Source organism: Ochotona curzoniae, unplaced genomic scaffold, assembly GCF_017591425.1.
Source record: "Ochotona curzoniae isolate NIBS_2020 unplaced genomic scaffold, NIBS_Ocur_1.0 contig_3520, whole genome shotgun sequence".
NCBI lineage: Eukaryota > Metazoa > Chordata > Mammalia > Lagomorpha > Ochotonidae > Ochotona > Ochotona curzoniae.
The window spans coordinates 22,928,916-22,941,009 of NW_024465894.1; the positions used below are offsets into that span (position 1 = coordinate 22,928,916).

The following is a 12,094-nucleotide window of genomic DNA, read 5'->3' on the forward strand; positions in this document are numbered from 1 at the left end:
GTTAGCTAATTTTCTTAACTATTAGAAATAGACACATTTCCTGGTCCTGGTTTCTTAGTCATTGTGTACATCTAAGTGGTTTTTTTTGTTTGTCATTTACAATAGAATAAAAACTTACAGGTTAGTATTCAAATTCATCCACAACAAAGCTCTTCACAAGCATAATGATTTGTTTGCAAATTGGATCCAGTCAGATCCAACTTAACTGCAACATGATTTTTGTCTTTGTGCAACAGGTAGCCTACTCAGGTAGCCTACCCAAAGCTCATGTGTGGACCACTGCTCTCCACTCCTGCACTGAATTCTAGCAGGATTTGGATAGTTAAGAGTAAAGACTTTGCTACCCAAGAATGTTTTATCAGCCCAGCTGATAGAGTTGTGTGAGATATCATTCCTAGCATAGTTTTGGAACTTACTGCTGGCCCACATCTAAAGCTCCCCAGAAACTGTGATTTGTACACACACATGCGTGGTAGTTAGTGCCAGGGAATTTTTGGATGAGGCAGAGCAGCCTAGTGACTTCCTTTGGGAATTAGTTCCATGTTGGAGGAGTGCCCAGCCCAGGGCCTCTGCCAGGAGATAATTTCCCTGTGAGGGAAACAGTCGGCTTCCGCTGGCGCAGTCTCTTAAGAAGAGACAGGCCAGTGGCTTGGGCATCCTCCGCCTTGCTCTGAGACTGCAAACAGGCAGCTAATTTGGCAGGGTGTGGAAACTTCACAGCTTCTTGAAAGTGCTTGAAGCAAAATTAGATTTGTTCCAAGTTTATTCCAGTCTTGAAAATAAAAGAAGTTTTTACTGTCTCTATAGCCTCGTCTTCAGCACCAAGTGGTAGTGAACTCATTTAAATGGATGTATTTGCACAATTCCCTTTTGAGGAGGAAAGATACCTACGGTTTTAAACCCAATGAGACTCCTTCCCCCCAAAAAAGTATTGGCAGTCAAGATTAAACCTATGTTTGGTGAGCCAGCTCAGGCATGCGAGGAGAGTAGCAGCCTGGAATCAGGCTTGCTTGGCATCAGGGCTGCTGCAGCCCTCCCGACGCATGGGAGGCCCCTAATTCAGAAGGTGGTCTGAAACCGTCAACAATCAGGGCAAAAAGACAGGTGCCTGAAAATGAATGTTAGTCCCTTATTTTAATATCATCTCTATGGGAAATAGATAAATCATTAAAAAGCACCAATTTCTGCAGAGTTCATGTGTTTGTTGTATATCCTAGCCAAACCTGTGCCCACTGCCTATCAATCTGCGTCTTTGTGGAGGTGACTTGGTGTCCTTGAGAGGTTGACTTCAGAATCTCCCGACACCCGAGGTGCGAATCCCTTATCTAAAATGACATAGTGTTTGGATAGAACCTACTCAAATCCTCCCATAGACTTAACACATCTCTGCATTACTTGTAATGCCCAATACCATGTAAATAATATTTCAATGTTTGTTGTGTTGCATTGTCTAAGGAGTAAAGGAAAGACATCTGTATGTATTCAATACAGGCGTGTGCTATTTTCTGGGATATTTTCAGCCCAGGAATAGTTAAGTCCATCAGCACAGAACCTGTGGATATGGGCTACACTCATATATATTCATTGTATATGTGTTTAAGTGCCCCTCATCAACTCAAGTGGAAGTTAACATTCCGTTAGAACAGGGATCAGAGGTGAGACCTGTAAGAGTTGGTCAGGTCATGAGGGGAGCTCTTATCCTGAATCTGGGCTTGTGATAAAAGGCTGCGTTCACCTGCTTCTGTATTGTGTGTCTTACTTGCTCTTCTGGATTGTCATGATGACAGGAGGGCCGTGTGGCAGGTGCTGGCACCCTGTTCTTGAAAACCCCCAAGTCTCTAGAACTGTATAAAATAAATCTCTACTGTTTATAGTGTATTTTGTCTCAAGTATCATGTTATAGTAATGGAAAATAGAACGAGTCAAAAAAACTTTATATATTTTCGTCTTATACCAAGAGGTCTTCATGCTGAATTCAAAGAATTCTTTTTTGCACTTAATGATCTTTTCCTTTCCTAAATCTTTTTTCTCCCATTTCAATGTTTATGTGGTAAGTTGAATCTTCTATTGGGGGTATTTTGTTGTCTAGTTTTCAACTTTTGCAAGCTGTTGAAGTGAAAAGATTTGTAGCTTAATGTTCATGCGTATTTTTGATTACTTCCTCAGGGGAGAAAGATGAGATGGAGGTACCAAACGGGAGAGTATGTCTTGTTTGAAAAATCTCCTGATGCACATTTACAAATTGTTGTCCCCGACTGCACCCTCCCCAGTGATCCTGGATAAGTTTCCATTCCCTGTCCAACTGAAACTTGAAAGGAATCCCCCTGAAGTATGGAGTCGAGTCAGTCCATATAAACACGCTCTAAAGGACACAGTTCCCCCGCTATTTTCCCAGGAAGTTGAGCCTGTGGAATCCTGCCAGCCATCACTGTCTCTAAAGACAGGCTCTGTGTGCCCTGGTTATCACCAGAAATTCAAGCCCTGTACTCCTGCTGGGCTGGTCTCCATGTTGTTCTTGACTACAGAGTGGAATGAGTGCTGCCACTGTTGGTGTGTTTAGTTTGAGAACAGGAGTGGAGTCCAGGAATCCAAAGCTGGAAGGCACCCAGTTCCAGGTGAAGAGTTCCAGGATGTGTGTGAAGAGAACCACAGGATCTAAGATAGCAGTGAGGGTTTCTCACCAGCTGAAAAGAGTAACATCGAAAGAAATAGTTTCCTTGTCTTTCCATGACTTCCCCCTTCTCTTCTGCCTGATTCTTTCCCCTTCCCTTCCCTCACTGAACTGGGTGGATAAGTGCATCATAATAAGGAGAAAGTCGGAATACATCAATTGCTAAGATATGTCCTTCATTGTTTTGGAGCTTTGACATTGCTATAGCAAGTTGCAAGCACCCAGCAAAGAGACACAGAATCCAGTATGTTTTTCCCCTGGTGCCAAGAAGCCTAGTGGCAAATCTGGACTTAGAAGAACTCAGCTTTTCCCTCTCACATCATAGCAATGTGTAAAGGGCTTCAGAATAGACCCTGATTCACAGCTGTGGATGTTCCTGACAGGGGTTGCACCTTCAGATGAGACCCCCTGCACATCCGAGGAGGAAAGTCACATTTTCCTGAAAGCGCAGTGGCCAACGCCCCCGCCACCACCAGCACCATGCCACTCTTTCCTCTGCTTTCTCACTGCTTTATACATGATCTTATCCTTTGCTTTCTTGCTGACCTTGAGCATGAATGCTCAGTTCATGTCGTGGGTACTATTTATGTCACTGGTGATTTGGTAATTAACCTGTGTTTTCGCTGCTGGCTGTTTGTTTTGTCTACCACTGCTGATTGATTGTGTTGAGTCTCACCATTTTGCCAAAGTTGAGTTTGCTGTGTTGAGCTGGTTTCTTCAGTTTTTGGTCTCAGTTGTCTTGCTTCCTTAATGGGCCATTCACTAACTTTACTGTTGCAATAGATCCTCTTAAATAGCTTTGTATGGAACACAGACTTGAGAAACTTGCAATGAAAGCAACAGAAAGAAGTGGGCTTCTTCAATTAACTGAGACTAGTGTTAATTACTGACTTTGCCTTAGTTCTTTTTTGTCCTTGAATCTTATCCTGCTGCAAGCTACATTAAACGTTGAACTGTTTTCTGTTTTCCAAATAGGCAGAACGATGAGCTGTTGAACTGAGAACAATCTGTATTTAGTTAGTTCAGCTTGCATTTTCTGAGTAATGGACTGTCTTGTTCTTCACTCATTCATAATTGCACAATCTAAAGTTAAATGCAAAGGTCAACTGAGCAAATGAGACTTTTCCTAGTTAAAGCGATGAATGATTGATATGGGCGAAGGTAGAAGACAGTTGATTTCCTCTTAGTCCTGTGTCACTGCATGATGTTCCTTTGAAGTAATGTATTGCATTAACTTGATTACATGCCACTACTCTCTATGCTTTATGAACTTGTTTGATTAGAGCATGTCGCTGACTTAGTCAGACGTTCGCATGACACATATCCATGCCTGCTCCCAGGCCATTGCAATAAGCTCTTTCCTCATACTGGGACACCTGTCCTCATGTCCAACAGCTCTTTGCCTGGAAAAATTTACACCCTCTCCAAGATCTGTTTAAAATCCCTTCCTCGGGAAGAACTGAGACGACCTTGATCTTGTTTTTGTTTCCTTGTCTAGTCACTCATGGAGTCTGCCAACTTTCCTTGTCAACACTTTCAGACATTGGTGATGGTGTCTGTTGTTCTGCATGTGTGCGCTTGGGTACTGTCATTCAGTGGTTCAGGGAAGTGTTTTGATTTTCTCAATATGGTGTCCCTACTGTTCAGTGGGTATTTGAGGAATGAGTGTGTGTGTGTGTGTGTGTGTGTGAGAGAGAGAGAGAGAGAGAGAGAGAGAGAACCAAAAGATTTTTGTCTATCTGCCTCTTTTATCAGAGACCATAATTGCTACCTTGAATTGTTGTTTCCCAGGTCACTGACATCAGATGTGTGATTACCACCTACAGCCCTATAGTGGTTGTCATTGTTGATAACAACAAAAGAAAATGAATTAAAGATTGGCAGAATCAGAAAAGAAGTCTGTGTTTTTACAATCAAAGTAGATTATAAAAAAATGTTTTTGAGCATAGCTTTTCTCATAAAAACACGTAGTACGGAACATTTAGATATGAATAATTACAAGTGTTTCTAATCCTTCTAACAAGAAACAATTGATTTGCACTTGTAATACTAGCTTGTATTTTAAAGTACATATTATACATCAGAGGGTGTGTCATATATGTGTTTTTCAAGACACAAAATGGAGGGATTGGCCTTGGGGAGCAGCAGGCTAAGCTGCCACAAGACATTGATATCCCATATCCAGGTGCCTGTTAAGTCCTGGCTGCCTCCCTTCCAATCCAGCTCTCTGCTAATGCTCCTGGGAGGCGGCAGGTGCTGTCCTGAGTACTAGGCCCCTGACACTGTGTAGGAGGCCAGGATGGGATTAGTGGCTGCCGTCTTTGATCTGGCCCATACCTGGCTGTTGTGGCTTCTTGGGGAGAGAACTTGTGGATTGAGGATCTCTCTCTCTTCTCTCTCTCTCTCTCTCTTCCCCCTTCCCCTACTCCGCTTCCTCCCTCCCTCACCCCTCTCCTTACACACAAAGACCCTTTCAAATATGTGAATGATAGACATGTGACTACTGCAACAATATTGGGGAAATCAGTGAGGTGGGGGAGGGGGAACTAAGGAAAAGAGGAAGAAGAAAGCCCAGAGCCTATGGAACTGCATTGTAAAATAATAATGATCATCATCATCAAGCTCATATTAGACACAATTTTATATTTTGGGTTTTTCTTTTAATGTTGTACTATGAGGGTTTTGGCAAGTCATTGAACATGTTTCTTCATTCTGTTTCTATCATCATGCATTTGATTTTTGCCTAATCATTAAGGACATTCAAACCATTTTCCCCACATAAATAGCTGATAGTCTTGTGATTAATCCTTGTGTATACCTGTGTCCACTTTGTGTTAAGGTAAAGCCACACTCAGGATTCCTTACTCGATAGCAGTTCCTGCTTGACTTAAAACATCAAGGAGAGAAAAGCAGAAATGTCAGAGAGAGAGAAGGAAAGAGAGGAATAGGTCATTGGGTTGAAGACTACAGAAAAGTAGACCCCATAGTGGAGGACAGGCCAGCAGGAGAGCAAAGGGGACCATCCAGCTCAAGCTTCCTGGGGTCTTACCATGACTCAAAGGAATCTCCAGGGTTAATATATCTGGTCCTGTCTGTATTTTTTTTAGAAGATTTAATTTATTCTTATTGGAAAGTATATATACAGAGAGGAGGAGAGACAGAGAAGAAGATCTTCTGTCCTCTGATTTACTCCCCAAGTGGCCATAGTGGTTGGAGCTGCGTCAACCTGAAGCCAGGAGCCCGGAGCCTCTTTCAGGTCTCCCACACAGGTGCAGGGTCTGGAGGCTTTGTGCTGTCCTCGACTTTGTATTGTCCTCCCATAAACAGGGAGCCAAATGGGAAACAGAGCTGCCAGGATTAGAACTGGCACCCGTATGGGATCCTGGCACATGTAAAACGGCTTTAGCCACTAGGCTACTGTGCCAGGCCCCCTGGCTGTATTTATTAGAGCAAGTTATACCGCAGTTATGAGAATTACGCTAGGGAGATGTTTACTGAACATGCTCATAGTATCAGATTTTATTAATTTTTTTAAAGTAATCATTGTTTGGTTGGGTACTTTTCATTTTCAATACTTAAGGCTTAAGATGGGCTGTTTGGAATGTTTTCAGTGAGTGCCTTGTAGACCAAGGATTTGAAAGTTTATTGGAAAACTATTCCAAGAGGGCATTCAAAATTACTAATAAACTGTGACTTTTACCTAAGAGGGGTTTGGTTTTACAACCTTCTAGATTAAATTGCAGTGTGAAAACCCTTTCCATCCTCACGTCCAACCTCATCTTGTTACCCATACCTTGAAGTGTAGTTGTGTGCAAGTCTGCCTACTATAATGGAACCTTATAATAGTTTGAGTAAAGGGTAAGGGGCATGAACTGTGCAAATCCAATCCACTGTGCGAAGCAGGCATTGTTGCCTCTCAGATGAAAATTTGCATGAGAGCTGCTGACGTGCATTGGGAAGACTCCAAGGCCTTCCCATGAAGAATCAGAGACTAGATGATATTACTTCTTAGCCTTTTGGCTAAGATCATGTGTAGAGAATGGCAGAACAACGCTGTCTCGTCAGTTTCCTTGTGTCTATCACTAGAGAGTGTTTGCTTCTGCTTTCTTCCGGAATGTCTGCAGAGTCCGAGTTCTCAAGGTCAGGGAGAAGATGTGTTTAAAACCAGCCCAAACAGCAGTATCCCAAAGCCAGACTCTCTCTCTGGTCCTTATGATTGGCCCCCCTCCCCCCGCTCCAACCCGCTACGTAAGGTGATGGGGAGCTGGTTGAAAGTTCCTGAGGGCTGGCAGGCTGGTGACAGAAGTTAGTAATTTTGGCCTATACACTTGTGGAATTTCCTGTGGTCAGAACCTAGACCCTTGTGAAAGACCAGGTAGCATGACTGAAAGAAACAAATAGCCATTTCAGCAATGGACTGGGGTTCTTTTGGAAATGGCATGCTTAGTTGTAGGCCTAATGCATGATGTAAATGCAGGGTCTTTTCTAGCAATATCATTGAGAATTTCAGGACAACAACAGAACTGCAATTATGGGTGCCATCTGAGCTTTGAGACATACCCATGAGGTCAACCCTTTAATGAGTATAACTACATCTAGACCTCCTAGCAGAAAGCCTTTGCCTATCTGATTATAGACTTACTGAGATGATAGGATAGAATGCCCATGCAGGGGACTTTTCTATAAGGAGTCCCTCAACCTTTTTCGTTGCCAGGTGCGATCTCACGGAAGCATAGATTCTATTCTGGTTAAGCACTTCATCAATATTCTTATCCAAACCCTACTCCAACTGCTAATCCAAAGCTTGATTGGTCATGGTTGAATGGCATAAGGTATTCACAACTAATCATCATTAAAACAACATGGGATACAAATATTCTTTCAGTTAATGCAAACTTCTATTTCTCCTTTCATTCCTGCCTTTCTTCCTATTAGTCTTAGGTTCTTTGCTAAGCAATTTCTGTTCCCTCACTTTTCTGTTATAGCAGAAATTGATAACAATTTGATAAGAGAAATTGAAAATGTAAAAATGCTGGTAGAGGTCCTTGGGCTGGTGTTATGACTCACTGGGTTAAGCATCCCATAGTGGAGTGCCAGTTTGAGTCCCTCTGCTCTGCTTTTTAATCCAGCTTCCTCTACCTGGGGAAACTGAGGAGGCTGACCCAGTACTTTGGGCCTCTCTATCCCTGTAGGAGACCTGGATGGAATTACAGGCTCCTGACTGCAGCCGGACCCAAACCTGGCTGTCTGGGCCAATTCAGAATTAAACCAGTGGCTGAAAGAACTTTTTGTTTGTCTGTTTATTTTTCTGTTTTTCCCTATCTGTCACACTGTTTTTAAAACAAACAAAGAAACAAATAAATAAATCTCAGAAAAATGGCAGATGCCTATTAAGTTTTTAAAATGGTAGTTTATTAATGCAGAAGAAAAGGGAATTTCTGATAAAAATAGATTGTTGCTGCGTTTTTTTGTTGGACCTAGTGCAGTCTATATATTTCCACCTGTCATGTTAAAATGCTAAAAACAGCTGCAGAAAGTACATCTTTTTGTTGTTTTCCTTTTAATTATAGCACTTAGAAAATTAGCATTTGTAAGCCACAATAATTCCAGGAAAGTAAGATGGTAAATTACACTTATTTTAGTGAAGCTGTATCCAAATATAATTATAGCTAATATTCTTTTCTTGATACTGCTGCACTCACATTTATATTTCATAATCTATTGAGGTTTTCCATCTCACATAATTATCATTGATTATGGAAAGAGGTGCATTTTAAAGTATAATTAGTAGATATATAATAATTAACAGTCATTATACAGTATCAGCAATAACTCATATCCCCACTTATTTATAATATAGTCCCTAACTTTGGAATTATGACTCACCCTTGTACTGTATGTGACTTCGTCTTAAGATTGAAAATCTTTATTTTTTTTTATCTTTAAATTGTTTGGCTTATATTTGAGGAAATGTGAATCATTATTTATCCAAGACTTACTGCTTTTGATAGCAACCAAGCTTTATCTGTTTAGAAACAGGTCACAGGGAATTGGCATAGCATGTAAAGCCACCACCTGTGATACCAGCCTTCCTTTTGGGTGCCAGTTCAAGTTCCAGCTGCTCCACTTACAATCCAGCTCCCTGCTAATGCATGGGAAAAACAGTGGAGAATGGCCCGTGTGTTTGGGCCTATGGCATCCAAAAGGGAAACCCAGATGAATCCTGGTTTCATCCTGGTTCAAACCTTGTCTTTGCAGTCGTCTGTGGAGCAAGTCAACAGATGGAAATAGATCAGTCTCCATCTCTCTTTCTGTAACTGATTTTAAAAGAAATAAATACTTAAAAATAGAAGCAGGTCACAAACTTGAAGTAGTGCTTTCTCATGAGAGGCCAGAGCTGTGGCCTCAAGCATCTGAGGTTGGCAGCTGCCATACATCCAAGTTCAATTTCTCTTCCCTATTCCAGCCCAATCAAGTATCCTGGAATGAAAACTCCTAATAGGAGCCTGTGGTTTTCTCAGGCCCAAAACTCTTAGCCCTTTCTCCAAACTGCTCCCAGACAACTTTTCTGTGCCAGTAGGATACTCTCTCATCTATTCCACTTATGTCATCTGCTTTATCTGCTCTTGTTACCATCTTCTTCCCTTCCAGATGTGTCTTCTCCTGAGTCGTTTACCATCTTCCTGAAATCAGCTGTCACTTTGGGAGATTCTGTGGTGGATACTTCATCCTACAATACAGTTACTTGTGTAGTACCCACTGCTTTAGCCTAGAGATGTCTTCAATGCCTGTCTTTCTTTTGAAACCTTGTCTTGTCCCCAGTTACTTCCCTGTCCAGTCAGATCTTCATCCCAATACTTGAGGAGTCCCCTTCCCAAATGTTTAAATGGCCCTTCTATTCTACATTCCCACATCCCAGCTCCAAGACCTCTGAACTCTCCCTGCCTCAGCCTCTGGTCAGGCGTCAGAGCTCAGTGCTGTTTGGGAAAAACACATCAGCAGAGCTCGGTGCCTCCTCACGCTTCAGGAATACGTTGCCGCGCTCAGCCCTCTGTCCGTTTTCTTTGTCAATTCTTTCCCCTGTCCACGTTGGCCTGTCCACGTTATTATGCCAATTATTATGCCCCAGTCCTTATACCATTGAACACATTTCTGCTTTTCATTGTTTTTAGCACAGATGCTATTTCTGACCTCACAGAGAGTAAAGAATGAGAACCTCAAGTCCCACATCTGCTTCCATGCATCCTTTCCTAATTGCTTGTTGTCCCCGCATCAGGGCACCCCTGTTGCCTTTCTCAAAGTAGCTTCCCCTGCTTGTGCTATGGATCCTATGGGGCTGATAACTCACACTGTCAGTGGCAGAGAGCTCCCTGTGTGATCTCTCGGGTTGCCCTACCTAGTGTACATCAGGATGCCTTCTGAGTCTGTTTACAGATGAAAAACCAAGGCATAGGAAGAGTCAAATAGGAGCCAGAATTTGATCTGGGCTGTCCTAGTTCTAACACTATTTTCTCTCTCTCTCTTTCTCTCTCTCTTTCTGCCTTGTATATACCACAATTAGAAATGTACAAGTGTCTTAGATCTGGTCAACTGATCCTTGTAAAACTACCATTTCCTCTTCCCAATGGAAATTGCCAAGAAAATGTTCCTCTGAATTTATGTTCAGTTTCCTCATACTTCCCTCTCACTCTTCAACATACTGCAGTCTGACCCCAAACCAGTAAAGGTCATTTCAAGGTTAGTAGGTGCCAAAACCCTCCCTCTTCCCCTATGCAACTTGGCCAGAAGCCTGGAGCTAAACTTTGATTCTGGCTTTCTTGTCACTTCCAACACCAGACTTCATCAAGGTAACAAGTTCTGTCAGATCCTGAATATTAGAAGATTCCTTTCTCTATCCCCATTGTCTGTGTTCTCTGTGCATCATCCTTTATTTAAATGTTGTGACAGCTTCCTAATCTGTCTCCTGGCTTCCCAACACTGGTGGCGCTCCCCACCCTCATCCAGTCTTGAAACAGCATCAGGTATCCATGATCTCCTTGAGCAACTCTGTTCCAAAATGCATTTCTGACTCATTCTTGAAGATCAAGTTCAAAATTTTATACAGCTTCCAAAGCCCTCCATCATCTGGCATCTGTTGTCCTTGTATACTTTATGTCTCACTACTTCTCCCACTAAGATCCAGCTTGATTGAATTTTTTTTGAGTTCCTGTATCGTGTGGGGAAGAATGGCCCAGGCAGCGCCTGGAATAAGGCTGCAGACTTTGCTCTCCCTGGGTGCTACTGAATTCTAGGACCAGCAGCTGCTCCTGGCAGTTGTGTATAGATCAGAAACACTGTGGACAGAAGTCACATCTTTCTAACACATGGCCTGACTCTGTGCTAACAACAACAAAGTGTGGTGCTCAGTTAAAATTTTGCCATTATATGTTGTGTATGTTAACACTCAGATTTTACGATCTAGAGATCATACAGGTTGTTAGCTGCAACTGTGGTGGTTGACAGCACAAGCTTTGAACTTGGGTCCAAGCTCTCCCTCTGCTGCTCACATACTCCAGGGCTTAGTTTCCAGCTTTGTAAAATGAGAGATGGTAATTTCCAGCCTTCTAAAGTTTGGAGAACAAAATGCAAGTAGTGCCTGCAGTGGGTCAAGCCAAGAACCTTAGGTGTTGTAAGCAGTCCTTCAGTGATGGGATTTCACCTAAGTACTCAATTTTCCATGTGACCTGTGGCGTCTGGCTTACGATGAAGTACATGTAACTGTCATAGCAATGCTTCGAAGAAAGGTATTCCCATAAATTATCTGGCTTTAGAAGTGTCTTATCTCCTGATCCTAAGGACTGTGAATATCTTTGGGATGATTAACCTACACTGAAATGCGAAAATATTGACTAGGTTCCCCAAAGTTCTCTTTATTACATGAAAAGGAATGATTATGTATCACTGTTAATGAAGTCTTTTTTTCTGCTTAATGGTGCGTAAGTTTGGGTCAGTGACCTGGCAAATGGCTTTTGTAAGTACAAAAGTGGCTCAAAAGATCCATGGCAAAATGGAATTAACAGATAAGTTTATTTTGGTGCAAACTAATTTTGAAACTCAGGCATATTTTTTTTCATAATATACATTTCCTATGACCTTTTTGAAGATCTCTCAGAAGTGACTGATTTCTCGTGGATGGCAATGCTTAAAATAAGCAGCAGATTATTTTCATTCGGAAGGAAGATAAATATAACCCTAGTCAGCAAGTTTCAGAGAAACATTCATAATCTTTTAAATGTCACAATTTGAGTATTCCTTAAAAAACAAGTTAATAGAGGGCATTTTGGAACCAGGCTAGTGTGGGTTCAAGTCCTGACTCCACCACATATTACCACCCTAACCTTGGATAGGTTAGCATAGCCTACTTTTGAATCCTTCATCTGTAAA

At 42.0% G+C, this 12,094-nt stretch overlaps 1 protein-coding gene across 2 annotated transcripts in view; it reads left to right on the forward strand.

The window, feature by feature from the left end:
* KIF16B (kinesin family member 16B) overlaps window positions 1–12,094 on the forward strand; it is a 254,449-nt gene that overhangs the window by 148,246 nt on the left and 94,109 nt on the right. The window lies entirely within an intron of this gene.